This window comes from Geotrypetes seraphini, chromosome 10 (assembly GCF_902459505.1).
Source record: "Geotrypetes seraphini chromosome 10, aGeoSer1.1, whole genome shotgun sequence".
Classification (NCBI taxonomy): domain Eukaryota; kingdom Metazoa; phylum Chordata; class Amphibia; order Gymnophiona; family Dermophiidae; genus Geotrypetes; species Geotrypetes seraphini.
Genome location: NC_047093.1, coordinates 109,820,203 through 109,846,599, shown reverse-complemented (window position 1 = coordinate 109,846,599; position 26,397 = coordinate 109,820,203). Strand labels below are relative to the sequence as shown.

Here is a 26,397-nt window from a genome sequence, read left to right as displayed (position 1 = left end):
ACAAGAAGAAATCCTCCCTTTTTTCTCAGATTTTTATTTCCAGTTATTTAGAGGTAATAATGGTTAATGATTGTGAAACCACCTTGGGCCAAATTCTGTAAACGGCGTCCCAATTGTAGTGGCAGTAAGTGTCCTACTGCTGTCTAACCAGCCAATCGGGATGCATGTTTTCTGAATAAAACAACCCGTGGTAGGTCACCTACACTGTAGGCATCTGCCGCGGGTGCAAGGAGGCACCTAAGGATGCTTAAGCTCACCCATGGCTGGGTATGGATGTGGTTTCATCTCCCTAGGGCTGCGCCTTTACTCTTTAGTATCAACTTCAGTCTCTCAGCTTCTCGATTCATGTGAAGCTATGAAACATCTAATACTTCTTTTGAATGATTCCCCTCCCAATGTTTTTTCCACTTCCCATTTCCCGTCCTTTTTTATTATTTTTACTTCGATGTATTTTAAATATCCTTGCCCTCCCCTACTCTCCCTCTGTCTCATGTACGTTAATCCGAATCCGTCTAGTATTTTTTTTAATATATGATAAAATATTGCTTTTATTTATTAACTGTCCCTTATAAACTTTTATATTTTACACCGTCTACACATTTGTTTTGATAGACGGTATATCAAAAATAAAGAAACTTGAATATACACGGCAACTAAACTGATTGTGGCAAAGAAATCTCCCTGCCGCGATCAGCTGAGCAGCTGCAGCAGGTAACCCCTGAACCCCACCACAAGTCGACTGGCAGGAGTGATGCCCACTGCCTCCTGCCACCACCCCTGAATCCCCCCACACTGCCTGTGGCAAGAGGGATGCCCCTGCAAGCTCCCCCTGAACCCCTCACCCCCCAAAACCCACCGGGACCACCCCCTGTACCATTAAAAGTAAGGCCGGCCAGATCCAAAGGTGGAGTTCAATTTGGCCGCCATATTCACCCTGTAAAAGTTTGTGAAAGTATGGAGGAAGGACTATGTGGTTTCTCTGCAAATCTCTTCAGGGAAACTGCTGTAGCCTCTGCTCAATAGGATGCTATTCCCCTAGTGGGATGCAGGGGTTGCTTTCTATACCTGATGTAGGCTGACGAAAAGGCCATACAAATCTACCTTGAAATGGTCACTTTAGAAGCTGGTCGACCCTTACAGGCTAAACTTGCCATCAGAAAGAGATGATCTATCAAATCGGAGCATAATTCAGGAGCAGGTTGATGAAATCAAACTTTTAAGAAGTGAGATTGAGGCAATTAATTCCCAGTTTGTAGATGCCCGACATCGTTTGGACGTCCTAGAGGAAAAAACATCTGTCATATCTTCACTACAAGAAACGGTAACTAAACATGATAAACTGATTACTACTTTACAAAGAGACTATGAAGATCTTTCTAATCGCAGCAGAAGATCCAACTTAAGAATTATTGGGATACCTGAATCATCGGAGGGCTCTGATATGGTTGCCTTTCTGTCTGCTTTCCTACCTGCTACCCTGGGTCTTGTCTTCTCACCTCCGTTGGAAATAGAGCGTGCTCACCGAGTGCCGTCTCACCTCTCTACACATGCATCTTCTCCCAGGCCTATTGTGGCTAAACTCCTCAGATTTCAGCACACATTACAGATCCTCACAACAGCAAAATCTAAACCTCAGCTACTACATCAAGGCAGGAAATTTTTCATTGTTCCAGATCTGGCTAAAACCACAGCCTTGAAGAGAAAGGCTTTTCTCTCTCACCGACAGGAGCTCAAAGACATTGGAGCCAAATACGGTCTTATGTATCCTGCCAGGATGAAAGTTACCTACAATAACCGCACTACTTCTTACACTGATCCTGAGGAGCTGGCTGCATTCCTGGACTCTCTGAAAATGCGCTGACATGCTGAGCTACTGATGTCTATGCTTACATCTGGTTCCTGCTGTTAACGTTTTCTGCTGTTAAGGTTTTCTGCTGTTATAGCTTGCTAATACATGACTGTACAATTTATTGCTTTGTGTGAATAAGCACACCACTTTCATGTTTCTCAAATTGAGTGAGTGTGGAATAATGTTAGCTGTTCCGTATGTGTTACTTCTCCGTGCTCACAGGAGCACCCTTAAACTGTTTTATCCCACGCTTGATAGTTTGGTCTTTCTTTTTTCTGACCTTGTATTATGCTATCACTGCTAATCTATTTGCTCTTTCTCTTATGCTTTCTTTATTTCTACTTTCTGGCAGAAGTGTCTGCTTGATATTCTGGTTGTGTCATTTGCTTTTTTCTCATAAAGGTGATATCTACTATATCCTACCACCACATATAACAGATTATGGCTGACTTACATATCCTTTCTTTTAACGTGAATGGTTTGAACCATCCTATTAAAAGGAAGAAGATAGCCAACTATGTGACTAATAAACATCCTGTTGTGATTTATTTACAGGAGACCCACCTCCCGCCCGCTGCCTCCTTGAAATTTAAGTTGAAGGGATATTCCACTCATTTATATTCCCCTGCAACTCAGAGGAAGAAAAATGGGATATCAATACTTATCAGTGACAAGCTATCCCCAATTATTCATTCTGTTAAAACAGACTCTGACGGAAAGCGAAGCTAAAACAAGACTCCAACTGCTGGAATTGTTTGAAAGAGTCTGGAACTCTTGATCACATGCTTTTTCATTGCACTATAGTTCACTCCTTCTGGATTCGTATTTGGGACACTATAAAATTTATTACTAAGTGTTCAGAAGAGATTTCCATGGACATTGTAATTCTTCGTTCTCAACACCCTTGTTTCGCACAAACAAACTGCCCACCTAAACTCATTGATGCCATGTTTGTAACAGCTCTTATGCATATTCTAAAAAATTGGAAATCATCCTCGCTACTTGACTACACCTTTTGGTGGAACTCTCTGAGCATGTATCACAAATTTGAATCTTATGCATATGAGAAAAACATGATTTCTCGACTCTCCAGAAACATGATGCGAAATAAATCACCTTGGTCATTCTTAGATTCATATGTTCATTCTAACCAGTAGACACTTCTGCCTCTCTATCTATCTATCTCTCTCTTTTTCTTTTTCTCCCTCTTTCTTTCCCTCTCTCTTATTTCACTTTCCCTGCTTTTCTGCCTTTCATATATCTTCTATTAGCAGTTACAAATACCCTGGATTCTTTTTATTAATCTGGTTGTATGTAAATGATTGTAGACATAGACTTTTTCTACACCATTGTGTCTTATTCAGATTTTGTGTGTTTGAACTGCTTTCTGTAAATTTCTTATAATATTCAATAAAAACTAATGAACCTAGAAAGAGATGATCAAACAGTCAAAACTCATTCATCACCTCCAGATAACGAAACAGCACTCTATCAACATCCCACAATTTCAGGACTTTGTTCACCTTATTAGATCCCAAGAGTGTGAAGGCAGGCAGGAGAACTTCCTGGTTGCCATGAAAATGGAAAATCACTTTCAGCAAGAAAGAAGGTACAGAATGCAGTATCATTCCAGACTCCATTGTTCTGAGAAAGGGTTCTCTGCATAAGAGGGCCTGCAGTTCCGACACCTGCCGAGCTGAAGTGACACCTGCCGACCTGAAGTGACCACCACTAAAAATGTTATTATACACGTGAAGTCCAACATAGAGAGCTGCACGGGGATGACGGGATTGCCCCCCTCAGGTCGCGGGAATCCCACAGGGTTGGAGGGTGCTTGGTTGATACACACCTTTAACTGCCCTCAATGTTGTAGTCTTCTTAGCAGCGTGCAGCGATCTCAGAATGCCTCCAGTAGCTGACCCAGAAGTCTTCCCCGATGTCAAAGCTGACGTCGGAGGGAAGTCTTTGCCTCAGCTACATGCAGCATACAAGGCCCGCTGCCCTGCAAAGAAGTGCAGCTGGAAATAGTGCTGCCCTTCAGCTATGGTAATTAGAGCAGCCTGCAAAAAGATCGCTGGTGCAAAGGGGTCGGACAAGCTGGATATAGTGCTGAAAGAGGCACTACAGAAAAGAGAGGGCAGAGAAAAAGTTCCCTTCAGAGGAGACACCGCCCAGGAAAAGGATCTAGGCTGCCCTAATTAGCTGAAGGTGAGAACGGGAGGCCAGGGGGGAAACTGAAGGACGTTGCAAAAAGGAGAGGAGGGGGGAGGACGCTACAAAGAAGGAAGAGGGAGGGAGTCCACGTGCATATGCTTGGGGGGGAGAAATAATGTCTCTGAAAACAGGAGAGGGAGAGAGATGATGGACAATGGGATTTAGGGAGGGAAGGAACAGAAAGGGAGAGAAGCTGGGAAGAGAAAGTGAGAGCTGATGGGGGGGGGGCAGAAAAAGAGAGAGGGAGCAAGAGCATGCCCGCATTGCAACAAAGAGGAAGTGCATTGGGACATGGGAGGTGGTGTACATGGGGAATGGAAGCAAGAGGTGAATTTTTGGTCATAGGGAGAGAGGGAGGTACAGATGATAGGGAAGAGAAAGATGAGAGGGAGAAATATTGTGGTGGAAAGGGAACAGTGGGACAGATTGAAAAAGATGCTAGAGGGAGAAATGGGAATGGAGGGAGAGATGTGCTGGAGAGGGGTGATAACATAAGAATTGCCACTGCTCATGCGGCAGCCCCCGGGTCAAAGACCAGTGCTCTAAAATGAGTCAAGCTCACCTGTATTCGTCCCAGTTTAGCAGGAACTTGTCCAGCTTAGTTTTAAAACCCTGGAGGGTGTTTTCCCCTACAACAGACTCCGGAAGAGCGTTCCAGCTCTCCACCACTCTCTGTGTGAAGAAGAACTTCCTTATGTTTGTACGGAATCTATCCCCTTTCAACTTTAGAGAGTGCCCTCTCGTTCTCTCTACCTTGGAGAGGGTGAACAACTGGACGGCGTTCTGGGGAAGTGGCAGATACTACAGAAGGGACGGCCTACATCTCACCAAGCAAGGAGCAAGAGTCTTGGCCGAAAATATGAAGAAGACCATTGAGAAGGCTTTAAACTAAAGGTCAGGGGAGAGCCGACAGTCGACAACCAGTCGATGGCCCAGGCATCAGGAGACCCCAAAGAAGAAACTACAAGTGCCTGCTCAGATAAAGGGAAAGAGCATGCTGAAATCGAAAGTAACAGAGATAGAGCACAAATGGATACAAAAAGGGATGAGAAGACTAAAAAAGCCAGGAAGGTTCCCCCAAGAGAACTCAATTGTGTGTACATAAATGTGCAAAGGGAGCTCAAATGTATGTACACGAATGCCAGAAGCTTGGGAAACAAAATGGGGGAACTGGAAGCAATAGCAAGATGAAAAGGACTGGATATCATTGGTATAACAGAAACATGGTGGAACGAAGAAAACGAATGGGACACTGTACTAAGGGGATACAAACTATACAGAAGAGATAGAATAGGGCAAAAAGGGGGAGGTATTGCCCTGTATGTCCATGAAGAAGTAGAGTCTATCAGAGAAGGGAAGACAGAAGGGAAAGAAAAATTGGAATCCCTCTGGATAAAGATTCCTAGACAAAATGAGGCTGAAACAAAAATTGGCCTCTATTATCGACCCCCAGGACAAAAGGAAGAAACAGACGTAGAAATGCTAGAAGAAATCACCAATGGCTGTAGAGCAGGAAATGTAACGATCATGGGAGACTTCAACTTTCCCAGGATAAACTGGAACCTAGGCACCTCAAACTGCGGCAGGGAATCCAAGTTCCTGGAAATGATAGGGGACTGCTTCCTAGAACAAATGGTGGGAGAACCGACAAGAGGAACTGCCACCTTGGACTTGGTCCTAAATGGCATAACTGGAAGGACAACAGATGTAGAGGTCACTGTTCCGTTGGGGACAAGCAATCACAGCATGATCAATTTTAACATTGGCATCGGGAAGGGGAAACGTAACAAGACTCAAACCCAACCTTTAACTTCAGAAAAGGGAAATACGACAGCATGAGAGTCATGGTTAAAAAACGGCTCAAGAAAAAGGCAGCCAAAATCAGAATGGTCGATCAAGCATGGTCCCTACTAAAAAATACCATCACCGAAGTGCAGAATCTCTACATTCCGCAGATATCCAAAGGAAGGAGAAATAAAAACAAAGGAGAACCAGCTTGGCTAACTAAAGAGGTGAAGGATGCAGTAAGGGATAAGAGGAACTCTTTTAAAAAATGGAAACGTGAACACACAACGGAGGCCTGGAACAGTCACAAGGTCAACCAGAAGAAGTGTCACAAGGCAGTAAGAGACGCCAAAAAAGCCTATGAGGAAAAGATAGCGCAAGAAGCAAAAAACTTCAAGCCCTTTTTTAGATACATAAAAGGGAAAAAACCAGCTAAGGAGGCAGTGGGCCCTCTCGACGACCAAGGAAGAAAAGGGTGCATCAAGGAAGACAAACAGATTGCGGATAGGCTCAACTCATTCTTTGCGTCTGTCTTTACCAAGGAGGACACTGCATCAATGCCAGAAACAGGGAGAGTATTCAAGGGAGAAAATTAGGATAGCCTCACCACAGTAAATGTGGATTTGAACATGATATATTATCAGATCGACAGATTGAGAAGTGATAAATCCCCTGGACCAGATGGAATTCACCCGAGAGTGCTAAAGGAGCTTAAGATAGAAATCGGAGAACTATTACAATCCCTAGCTAACTTGTCAATTAAAACCGGGCAAATACCAGACGACTGGAGGATTGCGAATGTCATCCCAATCTTCAAAAAGGGATCGAGAGGAGAACCGGGCAACTATAGACCTGTGAGTCTTATGTCGGTTCCTGGGAAGATGATTGAAGCACTAATAAAGGATAGCATAGAGCAACACCTGGAAAATCACGACCTGATGAGAGCTAGCCAACACGGCTTTAGGAAAGGGAAGTCATGTTTGACTAATTTACTTCAATTTTTTGAGGAGATGAACAAACAAATTGATAGCGGTGAGCCGGTGGATATAATATACTTGGACTTCCAGAAAGCGTTTGATAAGGTTCCCCACGCAAGGCTTCTGAAGAAACTACAAAGCCATGGAATAGAAGGAGATATACTAAGATGGATAGGCAAATGGTTAGAAAACAGATTGCAGAGGGTGGGCATAAATGGGAAGTTCTCGGACTGGGAAGAGGTAACGAGCGGTGTACCCCAGGGATCGGTTCTTGGGCCCATCTTGTTCAATATCTTCATAAACGACCTAGAAGATGAAACAACAAGTAATTTAATCAAGTTTGCGGACGACACAAAACTATGTCGGGTAGTTGGGACACAAAAGGACAGAGAAGAACTTCAGAGAGATTTGAACCAGCTAGAGAAATGGGCAGAAAAGTGGCAGATGAAGTTTAACATAGAAAAATGCAAAGTGATGCACCTGGGTAAGAAAAACAAGGAATATGAATATAAAATGTTAGGTATGACACTGGGCAAGACCGAACAAGAAAGGGACCTGGGGGTACTGATAGACAGGACCCTGAAGCCGTCGGCTCAATGAGCAGCGGCAGCAAAGAAAGCAAATAGGATGTTGGGCATGATAAAGAAGGAAATCACAAGTAGATCAGCGGACATCATAATGCCGCTTTACAGAGCAATGGTCAGACCACACTTGGAGTACTGTGTTCAACACTGGTCTCCCTACCTAAAGAAGGATATAACCCTACTGGAGAGGGTGCAAAGGCGAGCTACGAAGCTAGTAAAAGGTATCGAGAATTTGAGCTATAAAGAACGCCTCGGAAAACTAGGATTGTTCACCCTCGAGAAGAGAAGACTGCGAGGAGACATGATAGAGACTTTTAAAATACTAAAAGGATTTGACAAAATAGAGCAAGAAACATCGTTATTCACATTGTCAAATGTGACACGGACAAGAGGTCATGGACTGAAACTGAGGGGCACCAGGCCCAGGACAAATATTAGGAAGTTCTGTTTCGCACAACGAGTGGTGGACGCTTGGAACGCTCTCCCTGAGGAGGTCGTGATGGAGACCAGCATTCTGGGTTTCAAGAGCAAGTTGGATGCACACCTTCTTGCAAATCACATTGGGGGATATGAGTAAACAAGGTTTCTCAGCAGGGAACACCTGGCTTGGCCTCCGCGGGTGCGGGTCGCCGGACTGGATGGATCTAGAGTCTGATCCGGCGAAGCCATTTGTTATGTTCTTATGTTCTTATGTTATCTACTAAGTCTATTCCCTTCAGTATTTTGAATGTTTCGATCATGTCTCCTCTCTGTCTCTCCTCTTTTCAAGGGAGAAGAGGCCCAGTTTCTCTAATCTCTCACTGTACGGCAACTCCTCCAGCCCCTTAACCATTTTAGTCGCTCTTCTCTGGACCCTTTCGAGTAGTACTGTGTCTTTCTTCATGTATGGCGACCAGTGCTGGACGCAGTTCTCCAAGTGAGGACACACCATGGTCCGGTACAACAGCATGATAACCTTCTCTGATCTGTTCGTGATCCCCTTCTTTATCATTCCTAGCATTCTGTTTGCCCTTTTTGCCACCGCAGCACATTGTGCAGACGGCTTCATTGACTTGTCGATCAGAACTCCCAAGTCTCTTTCCTGGGAGGTCTCTCCAAGTACCGCCCCAGACATCCTGTATTTGTGCATGAGATTTTTGTTACCAACATGCATCACTGTGCACTTATCCACGTTGAACCTCATTTGCCATGTCGCTGCCCATTTCTCGAGCTTGATTATGTCACTTTGTAGATCTTCGCAATACCCCCGTGTCTTCACTACAGAATAACTTTGTATCGTCCAGATCATTTATAAAGATGTTGAAGAGCATGGGTCCAAGCACTGAGCCCTGTGGCACCCCGCTGGTGACACTCTTCCAGTCCATTTACCCCCACTCTCTGTTTCCTATGCTCCAGCCAGTTTTTAATCCACGTGAGTATTTCACCCTCAATTCCATGACTCACAATTTTCTGAAGTAGTTGTTCATGCGGAACCTTGTCAAACGCCTTCTGAAAATCCAGATATACAATGAAACCGGGTCACCTTTGTCTATCTGCCTGTTTACTCCCTCAAAGAAGTGCATCAAGTTCATCAGACAAGACCTGCCTTTGCTGAAACCGTGCTGGCTGGTCCTAATTAAACCGTGTTTGTCAAGGTGATCAGTGATGCAGTCATTTATCAGCGCCTCTACCATCTTTCCCGGTACTGAGGTCAGACTCACCGGTCTGTAGTTTCCCGGATCTCCCCTCGAACCTTTTTTGAAGATCGGCGTAACATTCGCCACCTTCCAGTCTTCCGGAATCTTTCCCGATTTGATCGACAGATTGGCTATTAGTTGAAGCAGTTTAGCTATCGTCCGTTTCAGTTCCTTGATGACCCTCAGATGAATGCCATCCGGTCCTTGGGATTTTATCGCTCTTAAGGAGAAATGTTGGGCATGAGGCTGGTGGGCAGGGCGAAAGATGCTGTACAAGGTCCAGGGGGATGAAATAGGGATAAATGCTGAACCACGGTAGGAGGAACCAATGGACAGCAACAGAATAATTAGCAGAAGACGGAAAAGCGGAAAAAAGAAACTGGGACGAACTTGATGGAAAAATAAGTCTCCAACAAAAGTAAAAAACGGAATTTGTTGACTAAAATATGTTAGCTTTGGGAAATGTATATAGCTGATGTCTTTGTATTGTGTTCAAAAGAAAAGAAAAAGCATTTCTACAGTGTTGAAGTACTTGCTGACCCTTGCTATGGGTCCTTGCTATGGACCCTTGCTATGGACCCTTGCTATGGGTGCTTGGTGGGATTCCCAAGCACCGCCAGCAGAAGACCTCCTCTAGAGATGGCCAGAACTCCCCTCTACCAAGCGCAGCAGTCGCTGGCAGCATCCATGAGCCACTGAAGTGCAAGCATCTGTGACTCGGATGCTACTGCTGCCTGCTGAGCTTGGCAAAAGGGACCCCCGGCCAACTGCAGAGGAAGTCCTTAGCTGATAGCTTGAGGATCTTCATCGGCTGAATATTTATATTTTATATTTACATTAGAGGCTCTTGTAGAAACCCATTTACAAAGTATGTATTCTTCTCAATTAATATTTCCAAATTAATTAAAGCGTCTTTGTTTATTTGTAAATGGGTCTCTACCAGAGCCTTTAATTCAGTAGCATAATTAAATGAAATAACTACTTCAGAAGTTTATAGGGACGGGCGGGGATGGATTTGATTCCAGCGAGGACAGTGGGGACAGATTTGATTCCAGCGGGGACAGGTTTGATTTCTGTCCCCATGCAACTCTCTAGTCCAACATTGATGCTTGCTCCAGGGGCTCATATGGAGCTCTAGAGAGCACCCGTAGGACAAGATTAAGACTCCACAATGGAAAAGGGTGTTGTACTGGAGGATGCAGGTGCCAAAGCTCCCTGTAGAAATCTGGCCACATCTTGGTGTGAAACTAAGGATTTCTTGTTCCATTGAGGTCTGAAACACGAAAGTCCTGCTACTTAAACTTTAAAGGAGCCAACTGCCAGACCTTTTTCAAGTCCCTGCTTCAGGAATGCTAGGAACAAAGAAATCAGAGCTGAAACCAGATCCTCACTCTTCAGTGTGCACCAGACCTGGAAACACTTTCAGTTAACGTTGACTGCTTCCTGGATTATAGGAGGATGGCAATCACCACGTCCAAGTAGTCTTTGCACACTCAAGAGCCAAGCCATAAGACCAAAGCAGTATTGTAAATTAAACTGGATTCCAGTTGAGGCAAGAGTGGCAAATTTGGATGTATATGATATAAGGTGTTAAATGGCCTTGCACCTAATTATCTCGTGGATCACTTAATATTAGCTAATTCAAGAAATTCACAGCGTATTTATGCTTCATTTGCTTTTCCATCTGTTAAGGGTTCATATAAATGATATTTTTATTGGCTTTTCTCATTCCAGGTTGCAGCCTGAGACAAAATTTAGTCATTTGATAACCAGTTCTGTTTCTTGTCAGCATTTTAGGAGATTGTTGAAGACCTATTTATTTGTAAAATTTCTGGAAGTTTAATGTTTGTAGTTCGCTGTTCAGTTTTTCTTCTTCTGTTAATCACATATTTCACGGTAGTGTAGTATATAAATAAATTATGTTATATGAGTAACCCCAGACGGCATAGTAGTCCGACATTTGGTCTCTCTGTAGACGGATGTGATCTGCATACTACGGAGGCCTCGTCCAGTCTGATATAAGCAGAACTACGAGCCCTAGATGTGACTTTATTTTTTGCAGGACTCTGCCTATCCCTGGCCATGGAGGGAAGACATATAGAAGCCATAGTTGCACTAAGGCATTCAAACTGGCTCATATCTTTGACAGAAGAACTGCTCCACTTTCTTGTTGCCTGCCAATGCTATCAAAATGAACATTGACCAGAATCTAGCATCTTCCAGCTGAGATAAAATCTGCTTGCACATTGTCTACTCTTGCTACATGTGCCACTGGGAGAGCCAGTAGGCGGATCTTCATCCACCAAAACAACATTTGAACTTCCAGGCGTAGAGCAGTACTCTTGGTGTCCCCAGGCAATTGACATAAGCTACCTCCGTTGTATTGTCTGAGAACTAGCACAGCATTTTTCCGCAGTGTGCTTTCAAACATCTACAGCGCCAAGTGGATAGTTCTCGGCTCCAAGTGGTTAATCAACCATTTCTAGGAGGGAGATAAACATCCCTGAATCAAACACCTTTCGCAATGTGCTCACCAAAAGCAGATGCTGGCATCCATAGTCAGGATCACCCATGAAGAGATGCAGAGTGGAACTCCTCGAGCCAGGTACTGAGTTTCCAGTCACCAATTAAGGCTGAGCCGTGCCTCCACTGTCCAAGGTACATGCATCTGTAACGCATCCCTTTGTGGGTGCCAGTCGGATAGAAGTGCATCCTGGAGAGGATATAGGTATGCCCCTTGCCCAGGGCACCACATCTGTAGTTGCTACCGTAGACCCCAGCACCTACAAGTAATGCCAAGCTGTTGGGGCCAACCTGTCCTGAAACTCCATGACCTGCTATATGAATTTTGCTCTGCGGGCTTCAGGCAGAGAAGCTTTATTCTCATTTGTTTTGAACAGGATCCCCAGACACTCCAGGTTCCAGGTGGCTTTTCCAAAAGTTGACCACCCAGCCCAGATCTTGCAGGAGCTGAACCACCCACTGCACTGCTGTCCTTCCTTTGCCTTCAGTCGATGCTCTTATCAGCCAATCATAAGAATTGACATACTGGGACAGACCAAAGGTCCATCAAGCCCAGTATCCTGTTTCCAACATTGGCCAACCCAGGTCCCAAGCACCTAGCTAGATCCCAAGTAGCAAAACAGATTCTATGCTGCTTATCCTAGGAATAAGCGGTGAATTTCCCCAAGCCATCTCAATAATGGGCTATGGACTTCTCTTTTAGGAAATTATCCAAACCTTTTTAAACCCCGCTAAGTTAACTGATTTCATCACATTCTCTGGCAATTAATTCCAGAGTTTAATTACACGCTGAAAGAAGATTCCTCTTAGGGAATCTCTTTAATTGATAGATGAATGTTAATATTTACTTCCTCTGTAATTTTATCATTTTACTACCATTGTATTATTACTTAAAGTTTGTTAACCAGGTCGAGTTCCTTATGGGAAAGACCAGTATATAAGCCTGAAGATTAGATTAGATTGTTTTAAATCTACTACTTAGTAGCTTCATCGCATGTCCTCTAGAGCTAGTATTTTTAGAAAAAGTGAGCAAGCTATTCACATCTACCCTTTTCTTTTTTTTAATACTTTTTATTGATAAAGCAGCCAAAACCACAACAAGAAACAGAAGTTGTGTTACAAAATCAGTCACAAACAATACATTTTTGTTCAGGAATGGCAACAAAAACAATTATGAAAGTCAGCCAGAAAGTACCACCAAATGCAATGCCCACAGGAGACAAGGGTACATCAGCAGATCCTGTAGTGAGCTATGCATAGTACCCCTCGATATGAGTTAGCACTGGGGCTCACAGAAGTCACCATCCTGGAGAACTAATTAGGGCTGCAATAACCTTATGTATTGAAGAAGCAAACCCAATTCCCCCCTCACACTCACAACCAGTCCCTCAGACAACAGTAATCAATTCGTACCATACTAGCCACGCCACATAGACCCCATACAAACCCTCATGCACACACCAACCATAAGCACCTCATTCATACTGGCTTGAGAGTAAATAAACAGCACTAAGCCCCCCAGATCTAGCAAAGCAGAATCACAGCTGGGCAACAGAGACAGCTGCCTCAGCTGCTATCCGGAACGCTCTCCATAAAGAAACGTAAAGACGTTTATTGCTAGATAATGTTGAATGATAGGTTTGGATCTCAAAGGAGGCAAACTCTTGCATCTTCTGTAGCCACTGTGGAAAGGAAGCAGGTATTGATTTTACCCAATGCTGTAACAAGCTTTTTCACTAACAGGAGCGCAGTGTACAGAAACTTCTGATGTAGAAGAGCAACTACTCTGTGAAGTAGCTCCCTCTAATCACCTAGAAGCAACAGGAAATAGTCCTGGGGTACCCGCCGCCCTACCAAGTCATCGAGGAAAGGGAGAACCTGAAGCCAGACGGCCACATGGGGGCATTCCAAAAACATGTGGACTAGGGTACCCTTGGCCCTCTGGCAATGGGAACAAGTGGCATCATCCCAGAGATACAAAGCTCTACCCCGAGCTCTAGAGATATAAGCACGCTGCAAGATTTTAAATTGTGTTTCTCTAAGGTCTGTAGAACCCACTAAAAGGGAAATATTAGCAAAGAGATCCAAAAATTGAGCACTGATATAGGCAACTTCCAGGTCTCTGGACCACAGGCCAGCCACCTTCTCCAGAAATGGAGCTGAAGGTGCAAACTTAAGAACCTTGTACCATGTAGCTAACCTGTTCATCTGCGCGGGTATCAATACTAATTGTGAATCTAATCTGCCAAGAGGCCACTGCTCCCCCCCACTGGTGGACTATGGAAGAATAGTAATGTCTTAGCTATAAATATGCCCAAAAGTGTATAGCAGGGAGCTCCCATCTGGACTGTAACTGAGAAAAGTGGGGAAAACCTCCATGCCCCCTTCAAAAAGGTGCCGCAGACTGACACAGTTCCGAGTCTCCCACAACTGGAACCCTGAGATACCCATTCCGGGAGAGAAGTCAGCATTCCCCACTAAAGGGAGAAAATGAGATGCATGAGAGTATCGCTGCTGTCTCCTCTACCACTACCACCCTGCCTGGCGTAAAGGTTTCAAAAATTGGAACTAAGAACCAACCCCCGAAGCAGCTCGGGGCAACACGTGTAATAAGAATAAAAAGGAATGGGGAGCGCACCACACAATCATCCATCCAATTGGAGAAAATTTATAGCAGCCCGTGATGCCCTCGTGGACAAACCGCATCAGTGAGGCCACATTGTACAGATGAATATTCAGGAGATTCAAGCCACCCATCCGCTTGTCCAATGACAAAGTGTGGAAACTGATCCGGGCCGCTTTATTAAGCCATATGAAAGAAAGAAGAATAGATTTAAAGGCCCGCTCATCTTTATTGGTAATCCACAGGGGAACAGCCTGCAAGGGATATAGAAGTTTAGGCAATAAGACCATCTTAAAGAAAGCAACCCTGCCCCAGAGAGAAAGCGGCAAGTCCTTCCATTTTATGCAAAGAGTACATATGGCCTCTATGATTTAGAACGTTATATTGGTAATAAGTTTTGGTTGGACACTCAAGTAGACCCCCAAATAGCGCTTCGGTTTCCGGACAGGTGGAATAGGTAAATCGTCATGTCAGCGCTCATGCCTCTCAGAAGCCAATGGGAGCAGTTCAGATTTGGCACATTTAACACAGAGACCAGATATTGTCCCAAAGGCATACAGATAGTAAGAGCCAGGGGGCAGGTGTAAATGGGTTTGTTTTAAATATAAGAGGATGTCGTCAGCATACAAGTTAAGGCGACTCTCCCGCGCACCTATCCTAATACCCATAAGAATAGAGTCCGATCAAATTTTAATCGCCAAGGGTTCGATAACAAGAAGAAAGAGGAGTGGGGATAACTGACAGCCCTGACGTGTGCCCCGTTCCAAAGAGAAGGGAGAGATAAGGTGGCCATTGACCAGAAGCCTAGCCTGAGGAGAAAAATAGAGACACCGCACGCACTCCACAAAAGTACCCTCCAGTCCATAATGACCCATGACCCAGAAAAGGTAGGACCAGGATATGCTATCGAATGCCTTTTCCATTTCCAGGCCCACAATAGCTGCGTTACTGTCACTGCCCCCCCCCCCACACCCACACCTCCTATAGTATATGGCCATCAACGCTCTAGTTAAATTAATAGAGACGTATCTACTGGGGACAAAGCCCACCTGATCCTCATGGATAAGGAGGTGCAGAAAGGCATTCAAGCGCTTCACGAGTAACACAGCCAGCAACTTCGCGTCTTGGTTAAGGAGCGATAAGGGCCTGTAAGAGATCACCTGGGATGGGTCTTTGCCCAGCGTGGGCAGTAAAACAACATGGGCCATATTGTAGCGGTCCAAGCTCTTCTGAGAATACAGAGAATTGTAAGCCACACTCAGGGATGGCGAGATAATATCTGAAAGAATCTTATAATATTCAGGCCCATAACCATCGGGTCCCAGAGATTTAGTAAGCTTAAGCCCTTTAATACCTGTTTCCAAATCCAGGCGTGTAGTGGGGGCATTCAGAACCTGAATCTGGACCTGCGTAAGCTGAGAGAGTAAAATATCCTGAAAGAACATAAAAAGGGTTGCAAGGCTGAGGCTGCGAACTATAGACCGGTAAGCCTCACCTCAATAGTGTGTAAACTCATGGAGACACTGGTTAAGTATAGATTGGATACGATCCTAAACGAGGAAAATCTCCGGGATCCCAGTCAACATGGATTCACCAAGGGTAGGTCATGCCAGTCCAATCTTATCAGCTTCTTTGACTGGGTAACAAAAAGACTGGACTCAGGCGAGTCCTTGGACGTCGTGTACCTGGACTTCAGCAAAGCGTTTGACAGCGTCCCACACCGCAGGCTGCTGAACAAGATGAAATCGATGGGGTTGGGAGAGACTCTAACTACATGGGTCAAAGATTGGCTTAGTGGCAGACTTCAGAGGGTGGTGGTTAATGGTACCCTCTCTAAAATGTCGGAATTGACTAGCGGAGTGCCACAGGGTTCAGTCCTGGGCCCTCTCCTCTTCAACATATTCATTGGGGATCTGGCTTCAAGGCAAGGTAACCTTTTTCGCTGATGATGGCAAACTATGCAATATAGTAAACGACTATAATCTAAAGGATGCTATGGAGCAAGACCTGCGTACTTTAGAAAGCTGGTCCTCGATCTGGCAGCTGGGCTTCAACGCCAAGAAATGTAAGGTCATGCATCTCGGAAACAGAAATCCTTGCAGAACTTACACCCTGAATGGAGAAACTTTAACCAGAACTACGGCAGAACGAGACTTAGGAGTAATCATCAGTGCTGATATGAAAGCTGCCACTCAAGTGGAGAAGGCTTCATCTAAAGCACGGCAGATGATAGGTTGTATCAGGAGAAGCTAAGAACATAAAAAGGGTTGCAAGGCTGAGGCTGCGAACTATAGACCGGTAAGCCTCACCTCAATAGTGTGTAAACTCATGGAGACACTGGTTAAGTATAGATTGGATACGATCCTAAACGAGGAAAATCTCCGGGATCCCAGTCAACATGGATTCACCAAGGGTAGGTCATGCCAGTCCAATCTTATCAGCTTCTTTGACTGGGTAACAAAAAGACTGGACTCAGGCGAGTCCTTGGACGTCGTGTACCTGGACTTCAGCAAAGCGTTTGACAGCGTCCCACACCGCAGGCTGCTGAACAAGATGAAATCGATGGGGTTGGGAGAGACTCTAACTACATGGGTCAAAGATTGGCTTAGTGGCAGACTTCAGAGGGTGGTGGTTAATGGTACCCTCTCTAAAATGTCGGAATTGACTAGCGGAGTGCCACAGGGTTCAGTCCTGGGCCCTCTCCTCTTCAACATATTCATTGGGGATCTGGCTTCAAGGCAAGGTAACCTTTTTCGCTGATGATGGCAAACTATGCAATATAGTAAACGACTATAATCTAAAGGATGCTATGGAGCAAGACCTGCGTACTTTAGAAAGCTGGTCCTCGATCTGGCAGCTGGGCTTCAACGCCAAGAAATGTAAGGTCATGCATCTCGGAAACAGAAATCCTTGCAGAACTTACACCCTGAATGGAGAAACTTTAACCAGAACTACGGCAGAACGAGACTTAGGAGTAATCATCAGTGCTGATATGAAAGCTGCCACTCAAGTGGAGAAGGCTTCATCTAAAGCACGGCAGATGATAGGTTGTATCAGGAGAAGCTTCGTCAGCAGGAAGCCTGAAGTCATGATGCCATTGTACAGAGCCATGGTGAGACCTCATCTGGAATACTGTGTGCAATTTTGGAGGCACATTACTGTAAAGATGTGCTCAGAGTTGAATCGGTTCAGCGGATGGCCACCAGGATGGTCTCGGGGCTAAAGGGTCTCCCGTACGAGGAAAGACTGAGCAAGTTGCAGCTCTACTCTCTCGAGGAGCGTAGGGAGAGGGGAGACATGATTGAGACATTTAAGTACATCACGGGACGGGTTGAGGTGGAAGATGATATCTTTCTCCTGAAGGGACCCTCGACCACAAGAGGTCATCCGCTCAAACTCAGGGGAGGGAAGTTTCGTGGAGACGCCAGGAAGTACTTCTTCACGGAGAGAGTGATTGAGCATCGGAACAAGCTTCCAATGCAGGTGATAGAGGCACACAGCGTCCCAGACTTCAAGAATAAATGGGATACCTATGTAGGATCCCTACGAGGGTCAGCCAAAGGATAGGATCACTAGGGTATAGACTTGAAAGAGCAGGTCAGTAGAATGGCAGTATTACAATTCTACTTAAAGGGGACATTAGACTTAAAAGGGAGGGTCGATGGTGTGGGCAGACTTGATGGGCTGTAGCCCTTATCTGCCGTCATCTTTCTATGTTTCTATGTTTCTTTCTAACGTATCCTGATCCATCTCTGCATAAGGCATGTGGGCATAAAAATCTTTATAATAGGTCACGAACTGCTGATGGATATGAGCTTCTGTCATATGTGTACGACCCTGCGGGTCTGTAATTGATGTAATCACCTGGCGCTTATGATATGGGCAGACTAATTGGGCCCAGCAAACTACCTGCCTTTCCCCCCTCTCCCCCCCCCCCCCATCTATGAAGTCTAGTGACAGAAATAAATGCCCCGTTCTGCCCGGGCCATAAGAATAGCATCAACCTGTTGCCGGATCTTGTCTAGAACAGACTGCCATCGTCAAACTGCACTGGTGGCACCTCCGTAGTTGTTGCATCTCTCCAGACAACAGCTGCAACTCCTCCTTCTGTTTCCTTTTCTTACCTGCAACATATGCTATAATAAAGCCCCTTAGAACTGCCTTGGACGCCTCCCAAAAAAGGACTGGGTCAAGGTCAGGTGCATAATTAGTGCCATAATAGTTTAACCATTTGTCCCACAGATACTTATAGAAGGTAAGATCCATGTATAAATAACAATGGAAATGCCAAATCTGTTCGGTAGGGTCAGCAGTTATCTGGAGAGATAGCATCACGGGAGAGTGATCCAACAGGGGTACCTCCAAAATGTCTGCCGCCTCCACCACTGGTAGTAAGGAAGGGGACAGCAGGAGATAATCCAGTCATGTGTAGAGGTTATGTGGGTTAGAGAAGAAGGTATAAGTATGCTCCGTAGGATGCAACAACTGCCAGATATCCAAAAGCCCAAGCTGTTGGGTCAAAAAATTTACCCCTTTACCGCCGTGGTCTCGGGGGAAGTATTTTGGAGGAGTACAGTCCAGAGTTGGGTGCACCATAATATTGAAGACCCCCCCCCTAAACAATTTGGTAACCCGGATGCTGTGCCAGTCTCGCCAACATCTCTGAAAAGAAACGATGACTATAAATATTAGGGGCATACACATTACAAACCAACTGTTTATGTCCCCAGGGCTCCCCAATGACCATAAATTCTTCTATTTGCTATTTGATTTAAAAGATCATTAATCTGAAGCTTTTGCTTACCCATAGCTGCCTTGGTCGTAGGATCTAGACGGGCAATATGTAATTTACGCAAACGCTGATGCTCCTTGAATAGCGAGATAAGTTCCTGAGCATATTTCTTTTTCAAAGCTAAGATATACCCTCTCATAACCGTTTTTGCTGCTTCCCAGTAAATAACAGGGCCGGCATTAGTCTCAGAATTAGTGTGTATGTAGTCGTCCCACTTTTTCAAGATGTAAACGTGGAAACAAGCGTCCATATACTGCTGGGGAGACATCAGCCAAATGTGGGTAGCAGCAGAGCAGCCCTAGTAAAGATGATACTGTTTCCGAAGTTGTTATATCCACTTCAAACCTGAATTGGATAGTGAGCCCGAGAAGAGCATGATCAGATACCAAAGGTGCCCGCATAGAAGTTGCATAGAGCTTGGGGAAGAGTGCTTCGGAGGCTATAATGTAATCAATACGGGAGTATACTGCATGAGGATGGGAGTAGAAGGAAAAGTCCAGTTTGTCTGGGTGCAGGGTGCGCCAAGAGTCCACAAGGCCCAGCTCTGACATAAGAAAATTCACCTCCCCTGGTGAAATGACCCTTCTGAGCAGGCTTACAATCCCAAGTGGGGTTAGCCATTAAAATCCCCTCCCAGTATAATTGAGTTGAGTGGGCCCACCTGGCTGACAAGTGAGGAGAAAAAGCCATGTGAGTAGGTATTAGGGGCATAGACATTGCAAAGCACTAGTGGGTGACCCCACAGGTCCCCTATTAAGATCAGATATCTCCCAATTTGGTGATGAATGTGGAATGGTATATTCTTATGTATTAGTATCACTACACCACATTTCCTAGCTATAAAGGATGCATAACCCACCTGTCCCACCCAATCCCATCTAAGTTTAGCATGTTCTGCAGGGGTCAAGTGTGTCTCTTGTAAAAACGTATATCAATGCGCTCCTTTCTTAGATAAGTTAAAATCTTGGTATGTTTGATTGGGGAGTGTATCCCATCAACAGATTGTACATTCAATTGAGTCATAGCAGAGAAACAATACCAGATACAGGAAACAAGTAACACTGTCAATACCTAAATGGGGTGGGACGTCCCAGCCAATTCCCCCCCCCCCCCCCCCCAGTACAAAGTTATCCAGTAACCACATTACCAGCTGAAGTTTAGTAGAAACCACTGCTTCCGGTGTCCGGACTTCCTTAAGCAATGAAAAATCAGAAACCACACATGCAACACCTTACACACACCCCATGCACTCACCACCCTCCAGGCATACCATCGCCCTCCCCCCTCACAGCATGGACAAGCCATGCTAAACCCAAACAGAGAAAAAAGCAATCAGGCAGCCCCGGGCCATAGCCGGTAGAGCAGGGGTGTCAAAGTCCCTCCTCGAGAGCCGCAATCCAGTCAGGTTTTCAGGATTTCCCCAATGAATATGCATGAGATCTATTAGCATACAATGAAAGCAGTGCATGTAAATAGATCTCATGCATATTCATTGGGGAAATCCTGAAAACCCAACTGGATTGTGGCCTTCGAGGAGGGACTTTGACACCCCTGCGGTAGTGTAAAGCTTAACCCTGTATTATTGGGTAAACACTAGCAGCTAAGGCCCAGAGAGTGGCCATGACCACACCAGGCCTCAAAAAAGACAAGTAGGAAAAAATCAAATGTACAGAGGATAGAAATATAAAAGGAAAAATTAGAGCAAGAGAACCTGGCCATAAAGGAGAAGAACATCAAAAAGCTCATCCCCATCCAGCATAACAACTAGCCAGATAACGCAAAAAGAGCTATAGAAAAACAAGTTAGGACTAGCAAGAAACAGAATTATCCAGGCCCAGGCAGCACTCTCAGCAGCTTGAGACAACAGAGGGAGAGGAGCACATGAGCAGGCCCCTCATGGCTAAGGTGACCATACGTCCCGTTTTGAACGGGACCGTCCCGTTTTCAGACCCCCTGTCCCGTTGTCCCCACACACAGCTTCGGGACCCTGAAATGTCCTGTTTTCAGGAACATCGTCCCGAAGGTGTGCACGGGGACAACGGGACAGGCGATTGCTTCATGTCCCTCCCTGCGCGCAAAAAAAGAAAATAAAGCCTCTTTTTCTGGCCTCTTGCAGTGCTGGAGGGAGGGAAAGAAGGGCAGAGATGAGGGCTGAGTGACGGTCTTCAATCACTTTCAGTGCTGATTGGTCAGAACAGTTCCTGGGGTGGGGAGAGTCATAGAAGGGTCCGCCCTCTAGCTCTGATTGGGGGAGAAGAGAAAAGAAGGCGTCACTCTCAGCTCCTTCTGCTACTCATAGCTAGGGCGGGAGGAGGAACCAGGGCTGGACATGCAGCTGGGAAGATGGGCGCCCGATTTAAACCCACCCTCCCCCACCCCGTCTGCCACCGCTGCCGCTGTTCTCCTTCTTACCTCCCTGCTGCTGTTGGTAATCGTTGCTCAGAAGCCTTCTTCCAGATGTCAGTTCTGACGTCTGAGAGGACATTCCGGGCCAGCCAGGCAGCGATTGGCTGGCCCGGAACATCCAGCAGCAGGGAGGTAAGAAGGAGAGTAGCTGTGGCGGCAGGGGGGGGAGTTAAATCGGGCGCTGGAGGGAGGCTTTTTTTTTTTTTTTACAGCAGCAGGGAGGGAAGGAGGTAGGTAGGCAGGCAGGTTAGCTTCGGTGGTGGGGTTGGGAGAAAGTCTGGAAGGCAGTGTGGGGGGATCATGGGAAGGAGGCACTGGGGGCACTAGAGACATGAGAAGAAGGCACTGGGGGGCACTAAGGACATGGGAAGGAGGCACTGGGGGGCACTAAGGACATGGGAAGGAGGCACCGGGAGGGCACTAAGGACATGGGAAGAAGGCACCGGGGGCACTAAGGATATGGGAAGAAGGCACTGGGGGGCACTAAGGACATGGGAAGAAGGCACTGGGGGGCACTAAGGACATGGGAAGGAGGCCCTGGGGGGCACTAAGGACATGGGAAGGAGGCCCTGGGGGGCACTAAGGACATGGGAAGAAGGCATTGGGGGCACTAAGGACATGGGAAGGATGCAATGGGGGGCACTAAGGACATGGAAAGGAGGCATTGGGGGGCACTAAGGACATGGGAAGGAGGCACTGGGGGGTACTAAGGACATGGGAAGGAGGCACCTGGGGGCACTAAGGACATGGGAAGAAGGCACCGGGGGGCACTAAGGACATGGGAAGAAGGCACTGGGGGGCACTAAGGACATGGGAAGGAGGCAATGGGGGGCACTAAGGACATGGGAAGGAGGCATTGGGGGCACTAAGGACATGGGAAGAAAGGAGGCAGAGAATAGAAAGGGACAATTGTTGGGCCTGAGTGCAGAAAGAAAGAAAGAAATGAAAAAAAGGATGCACAGTCAGAAGGAAACGCAACCAGAGACTCATGAAATCACCAGACAACAAAGGTAGGAAAAATGATTTTATTTTCAATTTAGTGATCAAAATAGTAACATAGTAACATAGTAGATGACGGCAGATAAAGACCCGAATGGTCCATCTAGTCTGCCCAACCTGATTCAATTTAAATTTTTTTTTTTTTTTTTTATTTTTTTTTTTTTCTTCTTAGCTATTTCTGGGCAAGAATCCAAAGCTTTACCCGGTACTATGCTTGGGTTCCAACTGCCGAAATCTCTGTTAAGACTTACTCCAGCCCATCTACACCCTCCCAGCCATTGAAGCCCTCCCCTGCCCATCCTCCACCAAACGGCCATACACAGACACAGACCGTACAAGTCTGCCCAGTAACTGGCCTAGTTCAATATTTAATATTATTTTCTGATTCTAAATCTTCTGTGTTCATCCCACGCTTCTTTGAACTCAGTCACAGTTTTACTCTCCACCACCTCTCTCGGGAGCGCATTCCAGGCATCCACCACCCTCTCCGTAAAGTAGAATTTCCTAACATTGCCCCTGAATCTACCACCCCTCAACCTCAAATTATGTCCTCTGGTTTTACCATTTTCCTTTCTCTGGAAAAGATTTTGTTCTACATTAATACCCTTTAAGTATATGAACGTCTGAATCATATCTCCCCTGTCTCTCCTTTCCTCTAGGTTATACATATTCAGGGCTTCCAGTCTCTCCTCATACGTCTTCTGGCGCAAGCCTCCTATCATTTTCGTCGCCCTCCTCTGGACCGCCTCAAGTCTTCTTACGTCTTTCGCCAGATACAGTCTCCAAAACTGAACACAATACTCCAAGTGGGGCCTCACCAATGACCTGTACAGGGGCATCAACACCTTCTTCCTTCTACTGACTACGCCTCTCTTTATAAAGCCCAGAATCCTTCTGGCAGCAGCCACTGCCTTGTCACACTGTTTTTTCGCCTTTAGATCTTCGGACACTATCACCCCAAGGTCCCTCTCCCCGTCCGTGCATATCAGCTTCTCTCCTCCCAGCATATACGGTTCCTTCCTATTATTAATCCCCAAATGCATTACTCTGCATTTCTTTGCATTGAATTTTAGTTGCCAGGCATTAGACCATTCCTCTAACTTTTGCAGATCCTTTTTCATATTTTCCACTCCCTCTTCGGTGTCTACTCTGTTACAAATCTTGGTATCATCTGCAAAAAGGCACACTTTTCCTTCTAACCCTTCAGCAATGTCACTCACAAACATATTGAACAGGATTGGCCCCAGCACCGATCCCTGAGGGACTCCACTAGTCACCTTTCCTTCCTTCGAGCGACTTCCATTAACCACCACCCTCTGGCGTCTGTCCGACAGCCAGTTTCTGACCCAGTTCACCACTTTGGGTCCTAACTTCAGCCCTTCAAGTTTGTTCAACAGCCTCCTATGAGGAACTGTATCAAAGGCTTTGCTGAAATCCAAGTAAATTACATCTAGCATATGTCCTCGATCCAGCTCTCTGGTCACCCAATCAAAAAATTCAATCAGGTTCGTTTGGCACAATTTACCTTTTGTAAAGCCATGTTGCCTCGGATCCTGTAACCCATTAGATTCAAGGAAATACACTATCCTTTCTTTCAGCAACACTTCCATTATTTTTCCAACAACTGAAGTGAGGCTCACCGGCCTGTAGTTTCCTGCTTCATCCCTGTGACCACTTTTATGAATAGGGACCACATCCGCTCTCCTCCAATCCCCAGGAATCACTCCCGTGCCAGTTTTGAGAATTTATATCTGCTGTCTATATTTTCCACTATATTTGTCTATTTTTTTAATACTTACTGAGGGGACATTGCATATTTTAAAGTCATCTGCCTTGATATCTTTGAAACCCCCCCAAATATAAATGATAATTAACATTTTCTATGTGTATAGTGTGCTTTGTAGTTTTTTAAAAATTTTATGATTACCATTATGAATTAATAAGATATTATGTGTGCATGAAAAATGAATGGAAGAAATTGGGGGCGGGGCTAGGGCAGGATTAGGTGCGGGACTGACAATTAATAGATGTCCCCTTTTGATGAAAAAAATAAATGGTCACCTTACTCATGGCTCCACTGCCCAGGGCCCTCAGCAGATCGGTAACTGTCCAGAAACCTGCGGCACTAGCAAGGTAAAAGGCTGCGATCCCCATGGGAGCAGTCCATGAACAATGGCACCAGTCACCAGCAAAATGCCCCTTCTCAGGGTACGCGAGGCTCTGTAGGCACTGGGGCGGGAAGCTGTTTAATGAAGCCAACCAGTTCTTCGGGTGAGTTCAGATAGGAGATAGTGTTGTACACCCGGGCCCTGGCGGGATAAAGCAGTGAGAATCGGATGTTTCTTTTGAAGAGCTCGTTGCAGTAGGGAGCAATAGCTCTGTGCTGGGAGGAGACCTGCGACGAGAAGTCTTGGAAGAGCAGTATCTTGTTGCCATCAAACTGGAGATGCTGAGCTTTCCCTATTCAGTACTGCACTATTCAGTATTGCATAATTGAGGAAGCGAACAATGACTGTCTAGAGCCGTTGATTTTCCTTCCAGTGAAGTCCCACATGGTGCGCTCGTTTAATAGAATTTGGCATAAGGGGAGCAGGCCTTGGGGATCCAGCCCTCCAACCACTTCCGGAGGTCGACATCTCAGATTGAGTTGGGAATGCCCACAAATCTTAAATTATTGCGGCGACCTCTGTTCTCATAAGTATAAAAGAATTGCCACTGCTGGGTCAGACCAGTGGTCCATCGCGCCGAGCAGTCCGCTCCTGCAGCGGCCCTTAGGTCAAAGACCAATGCCCTAGCTAAGTCTAGTCTTACCTGCGTACGTTCTGGTTCAGCAGGAATTTATCTAACTTTGTCTTGAATACCTGGAGGGTGCTTTCCCCTATAATAGCCTCCAGAAGAGTGTTCCAGTTTTTTACCACTCTCTGGGTGAAGAAGAACTTCCTTACATTTCTATGGAATCTATCCCCTTTTAACTTGGCGAGAGTGAACAACCTGTCTTTATCTACTAAGTTTATTCCCTTCATTATCTTGAATGTTTCAGTACTGTGTCCTTCTTCATGTACTGCGACCAGTGCTGGACGCAGTATTCCAGGTGGGGGTGTACCATGGCCCGGTACAGTGGCATGATAACCTTCTCCGATCTGTTTGTGATCCCCTTCTTAATCATTCCTAGCATTCTGTTCACCCTTTTCACCACTGCTGCGCATTGCACGGACGGCTTCATTGACTTGTTGACCAGTACTCCCAAGTCTCTTTCCTGGTGGGTCTCTCCAAGTACTGCACCAGACATCCTGTATTCGTGTATAAGATTTTTGTTACCGACATGCATCACCTTATCAAAACATGTTAAACCTCATTTGCCATGTCGCAGCCCATTTCTTGAGCATGTTTATGTCACATTGCAGGTCTTCGCAATCCATCTGTGTCTTCGCTACTCTGAATAACTTCGTATCATCTGCAAATTTCTCGCGAGAACTGATGGCAACCATTCACGCAGTGGCACGGGACCAGGCAGGTGCGCGAGAAGCTCGCGACTGCCTTGTTTGCCGCTCTGCCTCTCGCTGCCGCAGCCGTTTAGCAGAGGAAGTGCCGGGAGTCCAAAAAGGTCGTTGCCGCAGCTGTCCAGCAAGGGTCATGCTGGGAGTAGAAAAAGGTACCGGGGAGGAGTTGTGGTATTCACTCCATAAGACACACCCTTATTTCCACCCACTTTTTGGAGGGGAAAAAGTGTGTCTTATGGAGCAAAAAATACGGTAATTGAACTTGTGAAGAGCTTTACTCTGGGCTTCAGAATAAAAGATTTATTATGGTATTTTCTAGGAATATATATCTGAACTAGGTGTTGTGTCATACTACTCATCATACAAGGGCTAATTGAAAAGTAATTATACTGCCTCTGTTTTTCTTTCCAAGATGTAGACATGGCAACACTGTGCTCATGTGAAGCTGATGTGAAGCTCATAAATCAAC

At 45.7% G+C, this 26,397-nt stretch overlaps 1 protein-coding gene across 8 annotated transcripts in view; it reads left to right on the top strand.

Moving 5' to 3' along the window:
* The window catches only part of ZNF618 (zinc finger protein 618), a 771,796-nt gene that overhangs the window by 727,072 nt on the left and 18,327 nt on the right, over positions 1-26,397 (top strand). The gene's annotated exons all lie outside the window — the stretch shown is intronic.